This window comes from Podarcis gaigeae (assembly GCF_964106915.1).
Source record: "Podarcis gaigeae genome assembly, chromosome: 16".
Lineage (NCBI taxonomy): Eukaryota > Metazoa > Chordata > Lepidosauria > Squamata > Lacertidae > Podarcis > Podarcis gaigeae.
The window spans coordinates 35,566,439-35,586,135 of NC_139693.1; the positions used below are offsets into that span (position 1 = coordinate 35,566,439).

General features: G+C 47.4%; 1 pseudogene across 1 annotated transcript; it reads left to right on the plus strand.

Moving 5' to 3' along the window:
* The first annotated feature begins 18,329 nt into the window (after positions 1-18,329).
* On the plus strand, positions 18,330-18,680 carry LOC310833055 (large ribosomal subunit protein eL37 pseudogene; annotated as a pseudogene). Its single transcript has one exon. The product of its transcript is annotated as a large ribosomal subunit protein eL37 pseudogene (transcript).
* Positions 18,681-19,697: the final 1,017 nt, after the last annotated feature.

Genomic DNA, 19,697 nt, shown 5'->3' on the forward strand with positions numbered 1-19,697 from the left:
CATTTAAAAATGTTGACAGGAGAAACCATAGTGACTGCATGATGTAAGATAAGCTATTCGCTGGAACAGCTTCATAAGAAGACGGATGACATGACTATTAAAATTGACAACTTGGGACAAAAAGCGATTAATTTGAGTCAAAAAGTGAGCACCAGCACAGAAAGTATTCAGGATTTGGTTCAGGAATCTACTTCGGCAGGACAAATTGTGGAGGAGAAGGAGAAAGCTGTTGTTGTCGAACCTAAAGTAATACAAGCGGGATCCTCAGCCTTACAGAAGCAAACTGACAACTATAAGTTGAGGCCATTTAGAAAAAGTCAGATTTTGAGGATCGGAGCCCGGCTTGGATTGGAGAAGAAAAGTTGGAAAGATCCCCCTATGCAGGGATTAACGGACTTTTGGGATATGGACTTGGGTCAGGAGGAGATTGAAGTTCTGGGGGCCTTTGGATTTGGAGGAAGCTTGAAACATGTTCTGAAATACTTTATGGATCTTAATTTTAGCTATGGAAATTTGGCTGACCTGTCGAGAAGGAATAAAAGCATTGTTAGGTGGGAGTCTCCCCGAGATCTGCTCTTTAGCATTAAAGAATATGAAGAAGATCTGCAGAAGGGACTTGGAAAAGAGTTAAGAGCCTCGGACATAAGATCTCCAGGTTGATGGACTATATGGAATTGACGGAAAGGACTGGCAGAATCCGAGACCAGGGAGAAGAAATGGTGGAACAAGATTGGAAAATTTAAAGTTTATTTATAGAAATACTGTAAAATTAATGAGTGATAGAAAAATGTTGGAATGAAATTTTATGGCCTTAGTAGAAATGTTATAAGGAGTTAAGCATATACAAGTATTCTAGTTTTAATGGAAAATAAGGTTAAAAATATGTTATTTATAGTATGACAGAAAATAGAGAAAGATGGAAAGGATTTGCTGAAACAATTAATAGAAGTGGAATACAAAAAGGGAGGTGAGAGGAGGTTGATGAAACAAGGGAATTGTCAGAGCCGCCCCTAGGTCCCAGCTCACAAAGGACCAACGCCCGGCTGTAGTTATTTACAAAAGTCTTTATTGAAGTTCAGTTTCCATTTCAAAGCTGGAGCGTGCTGCTCTACGTCTTAAAGTCTAGACCGGCGAAGTTCCGTCTGAGTCTCCTCCCCCCTGACACCAGTTTAAGACCCTAGCCTTGCTCCACCTCTTCCTTAGCTCCTTCCTCCTCTGGGCCCTCCTGCCCGCTGGGGTTTCATCCTTTCTGGACTCTTCTGACGCTGACCCCCCTGATTCTTGCCCCTCCTTCCGGCGGGCTTTAGGACCTGGTTCCCTATCCGGGCTACCTGCTGTGCCGCTTGCCTGTACATTTGAACTTGGCGCGCGCGCGTAGCCGGTAACCTTCCTCTCGACCGTTCCCTCGCTCTCCGATGGAGGCGTGGTCAACCCTGACTCATCTTCTCTCACTGGTGGTGAATACGCTGGCCCTGATACCTGGGACTCTTCCCCCCCACTACGCTCTGGAGGGGAAGCTGGTCCTGATTTCCAACTGCTGCTCTGGGAGTCCCCGCTGGCCCCTTGCTTCTGGGGTGTCCCCCTTGGGGCCCCCCTTGCCCTGGCCATCGGCGCCCCCTTCTGTGAATCTTCCGATTCGCTGGAGAGGCTCATGGAATCTCTTGGGCTACTGTCCTCTTCTCCTACGCTCCCTTCGGATTGCTCCCCCTCGCTCTCCATCTCCCTGCGCTCCCGCTGCGTCCCTGACAGGAATGAAAAATAGAGTATGGAAAAGGTGTGATGTATGTTTTTAAATTGTTTTTGTTTTGTTTAGTCTAGGGTTAGGGTTAGGGATAGGGTTTTGTTTAGTTTAATGTGTTTAGTTTAATGTGTTAAGGTGTGTTGTGTATTGTTTATATTTTGTATTGTATTGTTTTTCTTGTTTCTTTTGTTTTTCTTCTTTTCCTTTTTTGTAAACTTTAAAAGTAATAAATATGATTTGAAAAAAAAAATTAATTACTAAGACTCTCTCCAGGGTTTCTGACAGGGAGACACTAGGGACTGAACTGGTGATTGTCTGAATTCAAGGCATATCCTCTACCACTAAGCCTTGAGGCTTAAGGCCCATAGGAATTTGTGGTCCTCTAGGTACTTACCTGGCAGGGGAGACACCTTGATCATGAAGGAGGTTTTCCCAGGATGAGGCTCATCCATTGCACTATGGGTGTGCTGACCCCGGCGATTTCCCCAAATGAGGGAAATTTGTGGTACCTCCCACCAGATGTCAAAGAGAAGAACAACTACCAGACTTTTAGAAGACATCTGAAGGCAGCCCTGTTTAAGGAAGCTTTTAATGTTTAACAGACCACTGTATTTTAATACTTTGCTGGAAGCCTTCCAGAGTGGCTGGGGAAACCCAGCCAGATGGGCAAGGTATAAATAATAAATTATTATAATAAATTATTATTCTGACTGTGATGGGACAATGAGCTACTTGTGCGTAAAAGGGTTAGTCCCTCGGAGTTTGCGCCCATCTTACTTGGTCTGTCCGCACTTGAACCTTGTGTTGCGCCCCGATCAACAGGTGTCGCCATCTCTTGAACGCTTCATGGATGGTGAGTAATTCCCTGTCGTACACAGTATAGTTCCTCTCGGATTTGTTCAACTTCCTCGAGAAGAAGGCACACAGTCTCCATTCTGACGTATCCTGTCCCGGCTGGAGGAGTACGGCGCCCACCGCTCTGTCAGACTCGTCGGTTTCCACTCTCATCGGCTGCTGCAGATCCACGTGTAAGAGTTGTTCTTCCGAAGCAAACACCCTCTTTAAACTTTCGAATGCTCGCTGCGCTTCTTCCGTCCAGACAAATTTCTTCTTACTGCTGAGACAATCCGTGATGGGGGCCGTTAAGTGGGCAAAGTTCTTGATGAACTTCCGATAGAAGTTTCCGAACCCCAAAAACCTTTGCACATCTTTCTTAGTTTTCGGTGGTCTCCATTCCAGTACCGCTTGCACCTTGCTAGGATCCATGGCCAGCCCCTTGTCTGACAACCGGTACCCTAGGAATTCCACCTCTCTGGTGTGAAACTGACACTTCTCCAGTTTCACCCACAGCTGGTTTTCTTGCAGTTTGCTCAGTACCTCTCGTACATCTCGCACATGCTGCTCTTCATCCTCTGAGTACACTAGTACGTCATCTAAGAACGCAGCGCAGTTCTTGTAAAGCAATGGTCCTAGGACGTGATTCATGAATGATTGAAAAACGGCTGACCCCCCCTGGAGGCCGAAAGGCATAACGCAGTACTCAAAGGCCCCCAAGGGGGTGAACATAGTGGTTTTCCACTCAGCTCCCTTTCTCATACGTATCAGGTTATACGCCCCCCTCAGGTCCAGCTTGGTAAAAATTTTCCCTTTTCTCACCTGGGTCAGAATGTCATCGATTCTGGGCATGGGGAAAGTCACGGGTTCGGACACTGCGTTCAGGGCCCGGAAGTCCACAACCAATCTCGGTTTATCTGTATTTTTTTTGTCCACAAAGAACACTGGGCTACCCCCCACCGCTCGTGACTCTCTGATGAACCCACGCTTGAGGTTTTTGTCAATAAACTCCCTTAACTCCTGCATCTCCCTGTCTGACATTGCATACACCTTGCCCACTGGCAATTGTGCTCCCGGGAGTAAGTTGATTTGGCAGTCAAAGGGTCTGTGCGGGGGTAGTTTATTTGCTTCCCTTTCGCTGAAGACGTTGGCCAAATCTGCATATTGTCGTGGTACCCTTCCTTGATCTGTTGCTTCTATCTTTGCTAACGTGGCCTGGGTACCTACTTGGCCCCCCTTTTCCGTGCAGTGTCCCATACAATGCGCTGACCCAAAGGAAACCACTCTCTGATGCCATCCCACGAGCGGATCATGCAGCGCTAGCCAGCTCATCCCCAAAATGATGGGCGCTCCTCCCAAAGTGGCTATATTAAACGCTATCAGTTCCGTGTGTCTTGCCACCCTCATTGTCATGGGGACAGTCTGCTGGTTAACTTCTCCTCCCAACAGCGCCCTCCCATCAATCGTGGTCACCTGCAGAGGATTTTTTAAAGGGATGGTTTGTATCTGGTGTGCGGCTGCAAACTCCTTACTCATAAAGTAATAATAATAATAATAATAATAATAATAATAATAATAATAATTTATTATTTATACCCCGCCCATCTGGCTGAGTTTTCCCCAGCCACTCTGGGCGGCTCCCAATCAGTGTTAAAAACCGTACAGCATTACATATTAAAAACCGTACAGCATTACATATTAAAAACAGGGCTGCCTTAAGATGTCTTCTGAACGTCAGGTAATTCTTTATCTCTTTGACATCTGATGGGAGGGCGTTCCACAGGGCGGGCGCCACTACCGAGAAGGCCCTCTGTCTGGTTCCCTGTAGCCTCACTTCTCGCAATGAGGGAACCGCCAGAAGGCCCTCGGCGCTGGATCTCAGAGTCCGGGCTGAACGATGGGGGTGGAGACGCTCCTTCAGGTATACAGGACCGAGGCCGTTTAGGGCTTTAAAGGTCAGCACCAACACTTTGAATCGTGCTCGGAAACGTACTGGGAGCCAATGCAGATCTCTCAGAACCGGTGTTATGTGGTCCCGGCGGCCACTCCCAGTCACCAGTCTCGCTGCCACATTCTGGATTAATTGCAGTTTCCGGGTCACCTTCAAAGGTAGCCCCACGTAGAGCGCGTTGCAGTAGTCCAAGCGTGAGATAACTAGAGCATGCACCACTCTGGCGAGACAGTCCGCGGGGAGGTAGGGTCTTAGCCTGCGTACCAGGTGGAGCTGGTAGACAGCTGCCCTGGACACAGAGTTAATCTGCGCCTCCATGGATAGCTGTGAGTCCAAAATGACTCCCAGGCTGCGCACCTGGTCCTTCAGGGGCACAGTTACCCCATTCAGGACCAGGGAATCCTCCACACCTGCCCGCCTCCTGTCCCCCAAAAACAGTACTTCTGTCTTGTCAGGATTCAACCTCAATCTGTTAGCCGCCATCCAACCTCCAACCGCCTCCAGGCACTCACACAGGACCTTCACCGCCTTCACTGGTTCTGATTTAAAGGAGAGGTAGAGCTGGGTGTCATCTGCATACTGATGAACACCCAGTCCAAACCCCCTGATGATCTCTCCCAGCGGCTTCATATAGATATTAAAAAGCATGGGGGAGAGGACAGAACCCTGAGGCACCCCACAAGTGAGAGCCCAGGGGTCTGAACACTCACCCCCCCCCACCACTTTCTGGACACGGCCCAGGAGGCAGGAGCGGAACCACTGTATGACAGTGCCCCCAGCTCCCAGCCCCTCTAGACGGTCCAGAAGGATGTTATGGTCGATGGTGTCAAAGGCCGCTGAGAGATCCAGCAGAACTAGGAAACAGCTCTCACCTTTGTCCCTAGCCCACAGGAGATCATCAACCAGCGCGACCAAGGCAGTTTCAGTCCCATGGTGAGGCCTGAATCCCGATTGGAAGGGATCCAAATGGTCCGTTTCCTCCAGGCGTGCTTGGAGTTGTTCAGCAACCACCCGCTCAATCACCTTGCCCAAGAATGGCAGATTTGAGACTGGGCGATAGTTGGCCAAATTGGCCGGGTCTAAAGATGTTTTTTTAAGAAGCGGTTTAATGACCGCCTCTTTCAGTGGGTCTGGGAAGGCTCCCTCACAGAGGGAAGCATTCACCACCCCGCAGAGCCCATCGCCCAGCCCTTCCCGGCTCGCTTTTATCAGCCAGGATGGGCAAGGATCAAGGAGACAGGTGGTCGGTTTCACTCGTCCAAGCAGCCTGTCCACATCCTCAGAGGTAACAGATTGGAATTGATCCCATGTAACAGGACCAGACAGAACTCTAGCACTCTCCCGCCCTGGCCCTGCTCCCACAGTGGAGTCTACCTCCTTCTGAATCTGAGCGATTTTATCTGCAAAAAACTTTGCAAAAGCATTGCAGGAGATCTTGGGGTCCCTACCAGGCCCCGATGGTACAGGTGGTTCTGATAGATTGCGAACCACCTGAAAAAGTCTCCTGCTGCTGTTTTCTGCAGATGCAATGGAGGCGGCGAAGAAGGCCCTCTTCGCCGTCGCCATTGCCACTTGGTAGGCTCGACGTTGAGCTCTAACCCGTGTCCGGTCTGATTCAGAATGAGTTTTCCGCCACCGGCGCTCTAGCCGTCTCAACGATTGTTTCATCACCCTCAGCTCCGGGGAAAACCACGGGGCTGTCCGGGCTCCATGCAATCGGAGAGGGCGCTTCGGAGCCAGACAGTCAATAGCCCTGGTTAACTCCGCATTCCAGCGGGCCACCAGGGAATCAGCTGAAAGGCCATCAACTTGGGATAAAGCATCCCCTACCACTCTCTGGAAGCCAATTGGATCCATTAAGTGGCGGGGGCGGACCATCCGAATCGGTCCCACCTCCCTGCGAAGGGGAAGGGTTGCGGAGAAGTCCAGTTGCACCAGGAAGTGATCTGACCATGGCACTTCTTTTGTTTCGCTTTTAGTTAATGTCAGATCACCAACATCCGTAGAGGTAAACACCAAGTCTAAGGCGTGTCCGTGGCTATGAGTTGGGCCAGACTTATTCAGGGACAGCCCCATGGAGGCCATGCTTTCCATGAAGTCCCGAGCGGCCCCTTGTAAGGTCGTGTCGGCATGGATGTTAAAATCCCCCAGGACAACCAAGCTAGGTGTCTCCAGGAGCATATCTGCCACGACCTGAAGCAGCTCGGGCAGGGAATCCTTGGTGCAGCGGGGAGGTCGGTACACCAGTAGGAATCCTGTACTGCCCCTATTGCCCAACTTCCAGAACATGCACTCAGAAAACTGGGTCTTCCCAATAGGACGCCTGGTGCAGACTAATGACTTCCTAAAAATCACTGCAACCCCCCCTCCCCGCCCACATGACCTGGGTTGCTGTGCGTAAGAGAAACCTGGTGGGCAAGCAGCGGCAAGGACAGGCCCATCTGCTTCATCCAACCAGGTCTCTATCACACATGCCAGATCAAATCCTCCATCCACAATCAGGTCGTTGATGGAAGTGGTTTTATTAATCATTGACCTGGCATTGCACAGCAACACTTTCAGGTCATGTGGGTTTCCCTTGCTGATTACTGTATCCTTTCGGTCAGGACCAGACCTGGAGGCAGGGATAGTCCTCAAACAACGACTAAACCTGCCTCCTCGGTAATGACATGGTCTGGTCTTAGCATAACTCCTCCTCCTGCCCGTGATCACTGAGATCGGGTGTCCCAATTCATCTCCCCCTGTGGAACCTGCCCCACCCAATCTATTGGCTGAGGCCCACTCCCAGGCAGCCATGACCCTTCCCCTTAAAAGGCAAAATACAAACTATATAATAATTTAACAGAATAATAATAATAGTAAAACAAAACAGAACAAAACAAAACAAAACAAAGCAAGAAACAATAGCCCTGACTAAATGCTTATCCCACCCCAAGCAAAAATAAAATAATGAAATAATATAATATTATAAAAAACAACAACCACCATTTAAAGTGCTGCAAATTAAAAGCGATTAAAACATTTAAAACCATTGTGTCCATTGCTGCCGGTAGCTGCTCAGACCTCTAAACTGTAGTGGTAGTGCAGGCCCCGCCCCCTAGGCCGGATGGAGTTGACAGGAGAGGGAGCGGTCTTCCCAACACTCACGCAAGCAGCAGCAGCAGCAGCCGTGTCCCGGAGGCCTCTCTCAGGCCTCTTATGCTGTGGCAGTGAGCACAGGCCCCGCCCCCTAGGCCGGATGGAGTTGGCAGGAGAGGGAGCGGTCTTCCCAACACTCACGCAAGCAGCAGCAGCAGCAGCCGTGTCCCGGAGGCCTCTCTCAGGCCTCTTATGCTGTGGCAGTGAGCACAGGCCCCGCCCCCTAGGCCGGATGGAGTTGGCAGGAGAGGGATCGGTCTTCCCAGCACTCACACAAGCAGCAGCAGCAGCCTTGTCCCGGAGGCCTCTCTCAGGCCTCTTATCCTGTGGCAGTGAGGGCAGGCCCCGCTCCCTAGGCCGGATGGAGTTGGCAGGAGAGGAGCAGGAGCTGCCTGAGTCCAATAGCGCCTTAACCTTTAGCGGGTGTCCGTTTGCCAGTTCTAGTAACACCTCTATTACTAGCGCTGGTCTTGGTGATCCCAGCGTGGGCACATTCACTGATCCTTGGCCTGGTTGCTGTGCCCCGATGGTTGCAGCCAGGCGTTGGCTTTTACTGACTCCTTAGCTCCCTCCGCCTCCTCCCCAACAGCTCCCGCCATTCCTTGCCATTCCTTTCTTTGCGGACAAACCCTGGCAAAGTGACCTGGCTGTTGGCAGAGAAAACATTTCTTGGCGCCTTTCCCCTCCTTCTTCCGCCCTTCGCTGGGGTTTGAAACTGCGCGCGCGCGCGCTGTTCCGATTTCCATCGGCTCTGCTGGCTGGGAAGGCTGCTCTGGAATCTCTGGAATGCGTAAATCCCTTCAACGCTCCTCTTTCCCTTCCCGCTTCTCCAAGGCTCTAGCCTCCTGCCGTGATCCTATGGCCAGCGCTGATTTAGTCAGCTGGTCCATAGACTCCCTGGGCGCCCGGGAAAGTTCATCTTTTACTGCCGAAGATAATCCTTCTTCGAACAGCATTTGTATCGGTTCCGCAGACAAATCCCAACTTAATTTATGGATCAACATGGTGAACTCAGTCCAGTACTCACGGACAGATCGATTCCCTTGCTTACACGCCATTAACTGTCTGCGCGCCACTCCCTGCTCAATCTCACTGGAGAACATCAGATCCATGGCGCGAAAAAACTTCCTTGTGTCCTTTAGGACCTTGTTATTGGCTGCCATCAGGGGTCTCACCCAGTCTCTCGCCCCTTTTTCTAGATGGCCAATCACAAACGCCACCCTCGATTCCTCATCAGGAAAATCATCAAACTGCAGATTAAGGGCATATTGCATTTCTGTCCTAAAGGCTTGATAGTTCCTGGGATCACCCCCAAATTTCTGCACCAGTCCCGGCACCTTCCTTGAGACTTGGGTGGCTTTTCCCTTCTCTACATCGTGAGCCCTCCTCTCCTCAAGCCTAGCCGTTTGCAGGGCTAACTGAACCTCCAACATCCTGTACCTTTCTTCCAGGCTTGGAACGGCTGCAGCTGCTCCCCCTTCTCCGGCTCCGGCTGGATTGCTCATGATGCCTCTCCTTGCACAAGCGCTTTCAGGGACTGTCGGATTGCTGTGATGGGACAATGAGCTACTTGTGCGTAAAAGGGTTAGTCCCTCGGAGTTTGCTTAACGTAGCAAAGCTCTGCCTTGAGCGGAGCCCTTGGACATGGCTCCGTCAGTCACTGGTAGAATCCGACAGTGGGCGCTTGCGGAAACGCTTCCAGCATAAAAGCTGCTTAACGGAAACGCGTCTCCTAGATTCCCTGCGTGACAGCTTCTGGCGAGGGGTGGGGGTCGCTAAAGGGGGCCTTGATACCTCCTCACTGTTCTCACTGGAAGTGTCCCAGAGCCTCCCCTCCGACTTCCTGTCCCTTGGAGCTCCTGCTCCCCCCCTACTGGTTCCCTCTTCTGCTGCTGAGTCTCTTCTATCCTCCTGGAGCCCTTCCGCCCCCTGTTCTTCCGATGGCAGTTTCCTGACACTGACCTACAGCTACCTTCATCCCTGACCATTGGCCATCCTGGCTATGGCTCTTGGGTGTTGGATTGCAGCTTCAGGGGGGCCACAGATTTCACATCCCCTGGGGTGGACCTACTATGCAACTAATGAAGCTTAAGCTTCAGGATTGCTAATCCTGAAAAGGCTCCAGAAGCAACTTTACTCCACCTTGCTCACTTTGGGTCTAGTAGACTCAGTTTGAGTCACACAACTTGAAAACTATAAGGCATAGGAAATTTGTATCCACACCAGTGACTGTGACACATGAGATAGTCTAGTACAGTGGTACCTCGGGTTACATACGCTTCAGGTTACAGACTCCGCTAACACAGAAATAGTACCTCGGGTTAAGAACTTTGCTTCAGGATGAGAACAGAAATCATGCTCCGGTGGCATGGCAGCAGCAGGAGGCCTCATTAGCTAAAGTGGTGCTTCAGGTTAAGAACAGTTTCAGGTTAAGAACGGACCTCCGGAACGAATTAAGTACTTAACCCGAGGTACCACTTACAGCAATTTTAACCAGAATCTGAGATGCAGTAGTTTGTTTTTTAATGTCATGGAACAACCCCATTGAAGAAGATAACAGTGGTTACCCAGACCTAATTGTTGGTTGCAAAGGGCCTCCCCATAACAGTTCAAGCTTCAGGCCCCCCAAAATGTAGGTATGTCACTGCCCATCCCTGCAATATAAATGCTCACTTAGCAGGAAATGGAAAGGGCTTTCTTCGGCAAAGATCCTGGGGAGTTGCTCTCCATCTGTGTAGACATTGCTGAGTTTAGATGACCAGAAAGGAAGCTGCCTTCTGCTGGATCAGACTGTGTTCCCAAGAAGTCAAGCTGAAACGCTCTCTCTTTTCTTTGGGGCCATTTTTTAAAAAAAGAAATCTGGATTCAGCACAGCCTTTTTTCTCCCCTTTATCACTGTTGTTTATCAGCTCAAGTGCAGTTTTATGAGACTGGGTACAATATGAAAGTACTTGATGTATTTTCATAGGCTGTGGAGTTATTGACATTCCAATATATTAGATGCTGAGAAAGAAATGCATATTGATGATTGCTGAGTTGTCCTGAGAAAGAAAGGGATAAGAAACCATTTAAGATTTTATTAGATATTTTCGGGATGCTGGATTACTCAGCTGGAGCTCTGAGACGAGAATGAAAGAGGGGGGTTATGGAGACATGCTTCAAGTTTCTGCAATGTCATTGTTGTGGTTTTTGATAAAATATCAGTACAAGCATTCTGGGTGCTGCTTTTCAACAGGAACAGCCTGGATCTTCTGAGTCTTTTGCCTCTGAAAAACCACCACCCATCACATTGTTTGGAGGGACTTTGGAAACCATCTAATTCAGTTTTAGTCAATATAATGCCCCACAGGTATTTTGGACAGCTATTCCACCAGCCCCTGCCAGCCTCACCAATGGGTAGGAATGAGGGGAACTGTGGTCCATCTCTTCTGGAGGTGTGGTCCAAAGTGTGACCAAAGTGTGGCCAAAGTTTGCTCACTGTTTTGTTTGGAAAGGAAAGCAGCAATATAGTTCAAGGGCCATAGGGTCCTGAATGGGGTAACTGTGCCCCTGAAGGACCAGGTGCGCAGCCTGGGAGTCATTTTGGACTCACAGCTGTCCATGGAGGTGCAGGTCAATTCTGTGTCCAGGGCAGCTGTCTACCAGCTCCACCTGGTACGCAGGCTAATACCCTACCTGCCCGCGGACTGTCTCACCAGAGTGGTGCATTCTCTAGTTATCTCCCGCTTGGACTACTGCAACATGCTCTACGTGGGGCTACCTTTGAAGGTGACCCAGAAACTGCAATTAATCCAGAATGCGGCAGCTAAACTGGTGACTGGGAGTGGCCATCGGGACCACATAACACCAGTTCTGAGAGATTTGCATTGGCTCCCAGTACGTTTCCGAGCACAAATCAAAGTGTTGGTGCTGACCTTTAAAGCCCTAAACGGCCTCGGTCCTGTATACCTGAAGGAGCGTCTCCACCCCCATCGTTCAGCCCAGACACTGAGATCCAGCGCCGAGGGCCTTCTGGTGGTTCCCTCATTGTGAGAAGTGAGGTTACAGGGAACCAGGCAGAGGGCCTTCTCGGTAGTGGCGCCTGCCCTGTGGAACACCCTCCCTTCAGATGTGAAGGAAATAAGTAGCTATCCTATTTTTAAAAGACATCTAAAGGCAGCCCTGTTTAGGGAAGTTTTTAATATTTAACGCTGTATTGTTTTTAATACTTGATTGGGAGCCGCCCAGAGTGGTTGGGGAAACTCAGCCAGATGGGTGGGGTATAAATAATAAATAATAATAAATTATTATTATTATTATTATTATTATTATTATTATTATTATTATTATTATAGCTTTACATGCAGAAGGTCAGTCTCTGGCATCTCCAGGGAGGAATGGGAGACAATCCTTGCTTGAGAGCCCCAGGCAATCGCTGCAGACCATACTAAGCTAGCTGGACCAAGGAGCTGGCTCAGTATAAGGCAGTTTCCTATGGGTGTTAGTCATGCTTATTTCATATGAATCCTCCCCCCCCCATTTAAAAAAATGTTTAGGTGCAGGTGACATTGCATGTGCAGTCAAAGCAGCACCACCCATGCCCAAGAGAAAAGTGTCAGCAGACCAGTGTATAAAATCATCTATGGTAGGTAGTGTTGTAAGAAAAAACTGCTCCTGTTCCTTTATGGGGTAGCCAAGAGCCCATATATAGTCCTTTTGTAGGTTCTCTGTCGGTAGGAGAAAATAACAGAGGCCAACCAGAGAATATTGAGAAGCAAAGCAGCTAGTAAGCCTGATCTCATTGTTCAGGGACCCTGAACAATGGTGTGGCTGCCCTTATATAGACATTTGAAATTGCCCACCCTGGAGCCCAAGACCCCCCCCCAATACATCATACATGCATCACAGAAGAGGCAGTCTACAGCAGAAAACCTGTCTGCCAGGGTACCTCAGAATGATCACTGATTGTATTACTCGAGCAGTCTGGTGATTCCTTTGTGATGGTAAATACTCAGTTCCTGAATCCAGGTCACATGCTCACCCTATTCATACACAGATAGCCCTTAAGAAAGGATTTGTGAGCACAGAGACAATGGCGAGGTTTTGTTATTTTCTTTGTCCTTGCAGAGAAACATTTGAAGTCAATTTGGGAGAGACAAAATGGTTTCAGGACTTTTCCTGTACTGATTCAGACATGTGGTGGTTTATATGTTTATGTATGTGTTTGCCTGGTACATTTATTTTATATCTTAGACCTTATCATTTAATGAACATTTATTTTATATCTTAGACCTCATCATTTTATGAACATTTATTTTATACCTTAGACCTTATAATTCTCATAACAGGAGCATGTGGCGTTGTGCTGTCTGAAGGAGGCCGAGCACTGAAGCGGTGATGTGTGCCAGCCCCACTCAACTTTGAGAGGGCCCGACCCCCTTCCAACAAATATTGAGGGGGCTGCTGAGGTGTCTTTGACCCCCATAGAATTGGCATATCTGATCGTGGCTGTGTTCTACCTCCACTGTTGCTGGAAGCCATCTGTGCAATGGACGTGAAAATCCAACTTTATAAATCATTCTATTGTTTAGATATTTTGTATCCCCAGCAGGGACAAATTGTGAAAAGGTATTGGATGTCATTTTTAAGGTTAGCCAAGACCTCTGGTCAACAAGGCAGCTATTTTCGCCCTGGACTCTTATATTTTTAATCAATTTGTCACACTAACTAAAACCCTTTCAGCTTAATCATTATTGTAAAACAGTTGGTATTATTACTATTTTTTAAAAGATCACTTTCAAGGAACCAAGGAAGCAAGATGGACTGATCAAGGGAGGAAGAAATTACTGGCAGGAGAGGATATTTTTACTGGCAGGGAAATTCTTGAAGCAGTTTTTACTGGCAGCCTGTAAGTTTACTGGCAGTTGGCAACCCTTCTTAAGACCTTTATGAAGGCACAGGCGTTATGCCAGTTGTTCACGAGCTGCATTCACAGATTTCAGCTGGAGACAGGTAAGCTGGGGGCTAGACAGAATCCTATCCATTTCTGTGTTGCTCCATCATCTGCTGATTACAAGGAAAGCTATGTATTTTTCACTCCATAAGACCCACCTAGTTTTTAGAGGAGGAAAGGGGGAAAGCCCTGTTTTTTTGAGGATGAGCTCACAGTTGTGCAGCTTCTTTTGCAAAGGGGAAAAGCCCCGTTTTTTTGAGGATCAGCTCACAGTTGTGCAGCTTCTTTTGCAAAGGGGAAAAACTCCTGTTTTTATGGGGTTCAACTCACAGTTCTGCAGCTTCTTTAGGAAAGGAAAGGGAGCCGTTTCTACAGTTTCCAGACAGATAATCTAATCAGCCAGTCACATGTCGCTGGGGAAACAAACAGCCTCCTTCTGCAGAACATTCAACAATGGAGATGTGGGCAAGGGGCTGGGGCTGGAAAGGGAACCAGTGATCGACCACACATTCGCTCCATAAGACGCACAGACATTTCCCCTTACCTTTTAGGAGGAAAAAAGTGCGTCTTATGGAGCTAAAAATACGGTAAGTGTACAAGTTTCACCAGGCTTGGAAACAGAGTTGGATTTGAGCATGTGGAGATGGGGGGCAATCAATGCAAAAGGTGAGTTGCAGGCCAGAATCTGACCATCGCTGACCTATTGTAAGAAGAAAAGCATTGCTGGATCAGGTGAAAGGCCTACGTCTCTAGCCCAGCATCCTGTTTACACAGTGGCCAACCAGATGCCTAAAGCAGGTCTGCAAGCATAGCATTAGAACTCTTGGCTTGTGTTCACCATTATCCAACAGCCACTGCTGTTACTGGAGGTAACACATTAGCCACATAGAAGCTAATGATATCCTTAATTATGTACTGCGTGAACTACTTACTTTTGCCTGTCTTGTGTCTCCCAGCATTCAGCTTCATCAGAATTACGAGAGAGGGAGAAAAACTTCTGTCTGTTCACTTTCTCCATACTCATCTTTCCTCTAAACTAAAAATCTGTTTGTTTGTTTATTAAAAAAATTGACATTTCTTTTGCCTGGTACTATTTGCCGATCTAAGGAGAAATTAGTTCGGTTTGCATTTTAATGTGATCCTACCTGTTTTGCAATTACCAAACTGATACATGTTTCTCTGGATTGTCTAATACCATTCATAAAAATAAAATACACAAACTGATGCAGAGATTGGGTGAACCGAACTTAAAATTGAAAAAAATGAGATACAGAGCATTTAACAGATTTGCCCCTCCTAGTCTCATTGGTGTGTTTCTTAAAAAAAATAGTTTCAACTGTTTCCCAAGGAATCCTACTAAGAAAATATATTCTAGGGCTCATTGTTTTTCCCCATTGGTGGCCAATAAAATATTCCTACTCAATCCTCCTCTGTAGAGTCTGAAAACCGGAATAGACGCCAGAGACATAATTAAAGGCAATCGCCTCAAATCCTCTGGTACTCCTAAAATGTTCATAACCCACTCACAGTTATTCATAATTGAGTATGCAGTTAAATGTTTTAGTCAATTTGTCTGACAGTAACGCAGCCCATTGATTTTATAGAGTCCCCAGGTTTTGCCATTAAATTACATTTGCTGAAAGCGATTTTTCATACTTCTGTCTTGTAATGTTTACAGTCCAATTGTGTTTTCCATTTGCGGAATGAAGCATTTCTAGTTAAGCCCGTTCACCTTGTGCTGTCTTGCCCCAGTAGCTTATCTGCTTGTTCTCTTGTTGCTCTCCTAACCTCTCCCAAACACTTGCACACCACAGAATGACAGTAGATGTGTTACACCAGGCATAGAGAAGCTGTGGCTGTCTGGGCTAAGTCTGCTGCAGTGAAAAACTGTGAAGATACTTGTGGCACCTTAAACCAGGAGTGGGGAGCCTGTGGCCCTCCAGATGTTGCTGACTCCCATCAACCCCAGCAAGCATGGTCAATAGTCAGGGATGATGGGCGTCACTGACTGTTGGAAGGGATGGAATGGAGTATACCGTAAGAGGGCTTTCCTGGCTGGCTACAATCCTGAACGGGATGTACTCCACGGGTCTCATTTGTCACAGGTTTGACATCCCTGTATTCCAGGGGGCAAATGGTACCTGCAACAAAATCTGGCAATGTGGAGTGCAACCTGTTCATGATTATAGCCAGCCAGCCAAGCCCTCTTCCACGATATTCCATTACTTCCCTTTCATCAGTCAACCACTCCCATCAAACCTGACCATTGGCTATTGGCGAATAAGTTTGCTATTAGTGTATAGCAGGGATGTCCAACTGGTCGTCTGCAATTGACTGGTCAACCCCTGGGATGTTTGAGTTGATCGCGGGCTCTTTTTCCTTTGCTGGGGAGAAAGAGGATCCACTCCCACCCCACCCCCTCGCCCCGTCCTCCATTTGTGCATGATCGCTAGAACGGAAGACGGAGTTTTCACTGTGAGGCTGTTTGTTTCCTGATCGATCATTTGGTGAGCGACTTTCCCCCCTTTTCTCCCTAAAGAAAGTTCAACATTTTAGACCTGCCCCTCTAAAAAAAAGCTCAACAACTTTGACAAAGGGGATAGATCACTGCCAGCCCCCCCCCCCCGTGAGTAGATCACAGTCTCTTGGAAGTTGGACGTCCCTGGTGTATAGCAAGGAAGAGAAAACTGGTTCCCTTCACATGCTGTTGGGCTCCAGATTCCATCATACCTAGCAACTGGCTATACTTGCTAGGGCTGATGGGATTTGGAATCCAACGAACACCTGGAGTGCCACAGGTTCCCCATCCCTAGTGTTTAGAATGGCATATTTCACGTTGAGAGCGGTTTGGAAGGTAAGACAGCGTTGCCCCTTCACCACAAATATTTTCTCATCTTCAAAACTGAAGCCCCAGACAGCAGGGCCAATGGGATCATGGGAGCTGAAGTCCAGCACCATCTGGAGAGCATCAGGTTCCCCATTCCTGCCGTAAAGGTAATGGGTAGTGAAGCCATCCTGGCAAAGAAATGGGCTCACAGGTATCTGGATGGTCCTAATAGGGTAAAAAAACCCCCCAAACTTTTCCAAACTGAAAAAGAATAATTGCTACAGCACAGCACCAGCAAGAGCAATGCATAATTTTGTTTCATGTTGCTGCTGAAGAACCTCTCCCCATCAAAGATGGTTGCTAAAGTTGGCAGCTTCCTTCTCTTCCCTCTCTGCATGCCCCCATCACCCCCAGTTAAGGTCCTGATTGTTTCTACTTTGTCATTTCTCATCCTTTTGAGATGCATGACCTTATATTATTCCCCCTCCCCTGGCCCTCTTTTACCTTATCATTTAATTTACTCAAACAGCCGAGCCGAAGGGGAACTTTGTAATTCGGCAACCGAGAACTGTTTTACATTACAAAAACCCAGGTAATTCAATTGCAGCAACGTAAGCCAAGAAGGTACAGAGAGTGTATTAATATCCTTTTCTCACAAAGATTGTTCCCTGTAGCCTCCAGACTGTCTACGGCAACAGTTTTCCGATGGAAGGAGGCGGCGATGGCTCCTTCGCACAGCCGACAGCTGCTTAGGGAACATCCTTAAACTCTGTAATGTTCATTTTGCCTGGCTTCGGAAAACAGTTCTTAATTGAGTTGTGTCCCTACCTGACCTCAATTTAGATTTACCTAAGCACATTATGGGCCTGTTGTCGCTGGCTAGGACGCCAACTCTTTTATTTCTTCAGTATAGAACAATGAAGGAGTGCAGACCAGCCAACGGGCTGGAACGAAAAAGGAGATGATTGCAGGGTACTGGACCGTGTGACCCTCGGGGTTCCTTCCAACTGGGGTTTCTTCCAGTTCTATGATTCTGCTTTATGACTGGGCAGTAAGAATGGATGAACCATGTCCATTTCAGCTACTGATTTTCTTCCAGTCCTAAATCCAGCCATTCTATGAAATTTGCACATCTCTGCATTATGCAATGCAGTCCTTCAACCAAGTAATGCTTATGAAAACACATGGATTAGGGAAAAGCATGCAGAAAAATGTGTTACATTCAGACAAATTGCCTTGCAAAACCATCCATGCTAGGCAAACTTGCATATATAAACGTGTGGATATTAGGAGAAATTTGCATTATATATGAAATTTCGAAATGACCTGGAAATGGAGAGAACATAACTTAAGATTGGTAAAATGAGAAAGTGAAAGATTTGCCTTCACCCTTTTCCAGCTAAGTGGGTTCAGCCTAAACAATCATCTCTTTGTAAACAACTTTGAGTTAACCCCCTCTCACAATCAGGTGGTGTATAAATTTCATTAAATAAAATAATAAAATCAAAGAAGTTGTCCTGGTCAGTTGGTTAGCATTTTTTCTTTTTCTTTTTTTTTTAAAAAAATCTTATTTTAAGTTCAAGATCTAAAAACAAACAAAACCCTATAAGCAACAGCTGTTTCCTTACAGACTCTTTTCTCCTTTCTTTCAGTGCACTTCTAACCATGTCTACTTGGAAGTCAGTCCTAATGAATTCACATGGGCTTACTCCTAGCTAAGTGGAGGGAAGATTACAGCCATGCTCTCACACCCATGACTACCTCTTCTGAGATCATGCTTGCTACGACATGAGTGAGATTTAAAGCAAGGGGTATGATCACTTTCTTCCTGTGCCCATTGATGTGGATTCAATTAATTAATTAACTCACTGAATCAGCCCATCAACAAAGATTTATTTGGCTCTTTGGTTGTGGTGGCTGAAGGAAGATGACGAAAGGAACACCCTTCTTTGGAAAGTGTCGCAATAAGACACCCACTTTATGCCATCGATGTGGGTCCAAAGACTATCACCTCCAGAATTCTGCCTGTGGAAAATGTGGATATCCTGCTAAACACAAGAGAAAATATAACTGGAATGCTAAGGCCAAGAGGCGCAATACTACTGGAACTGGCCATATGAGGCATCTGAAAAAGGTCTACCACATATTCAGGAATGGATTCTGTGAAGGAACAGCGCCAAAGCCCAAGAAAGCTGCTGTTGCAGCATCCAGCTCATCTTAAGGACTCAAATATCCTTTTAAAATAAATGGCATGAACTGTGGAAAAAACAAACAAAAACAAAACAAAACAAAGATTTCTTTGGTCAGACAACTGTCTAATCATCACCCATTATGGCTGTTGCCATTAATCTAAATCAGGCATTGTGTGAGCATTGTGAGCCTAGGGATAATTCTGTTTTTCAGCAGCTAGGAGCCAGTGATTCTATCATCACTTTCTGCTGTGGTGGATGGGTTACTGTTCTCGTCCCATGTGCATCTGGCCCCTCTTGCATTTCTCAGGCTTTCACGTCTCACATTCACAGTGCCCCCTGCATAGTACACCATTTATTCGAAGGGAAAAGCAGGTGGTCCCATGCAGAGGTGCCAACTTGTGAAGAAGATTTGGGGATGTCTCGTCAGAATGGCAGAGGAGCCAGGGGGTGGAGCCAAATGCAGTGGCAGCATGGCTTCAATGGCCTACAGCTCCTCCTCCTCCTTCTGCTGCCACGGGCCAGGAGTTGCTTCCCCACCCCAGTAGCTGGAGAAGCTGGTTCCTGAAGCCATGTTGAACTCGGCTCTGTGCTCAGCCCGGTTTTTCGGAACATTCTGGGCCATGGTCCACCTCCCCAAAATATGGGGCAGGGGAAACAGTTGAGATCCCCAGAGTTGGTGCCCCTGGTCCCATGCTTTGGAAGGAAAAAATGGGCATCCAAAAACCAAAAGGATGTGTACAGAACCATGGTTTGTGTCCCCTTAGGTCCGACTAAGAATGAGCCCGTTGAAATCAATAAACCTAAGTTAGCCAGTTCCAGTAAATTCAATGGGTCTGCTCTGAGTAAAATTAGCACTGAATATAACTCCCATATTTCTTGTTAAATTAAGGATAGGTGACTACAGCCCGTGCAAATTATGGCCTCACTTTTGTGATGTATTTCCATTTTTTTAATGTTTTGGGCATTCATGTCATGTCCCCAGCCAGCTTAATGCATTTGTTGAATTGGACACTTTTCACCACTCAAATCTGCTAGTCTTTAATGTGCCACAAGATTCTTTTCATGGGCCTGGTTGCAAACAG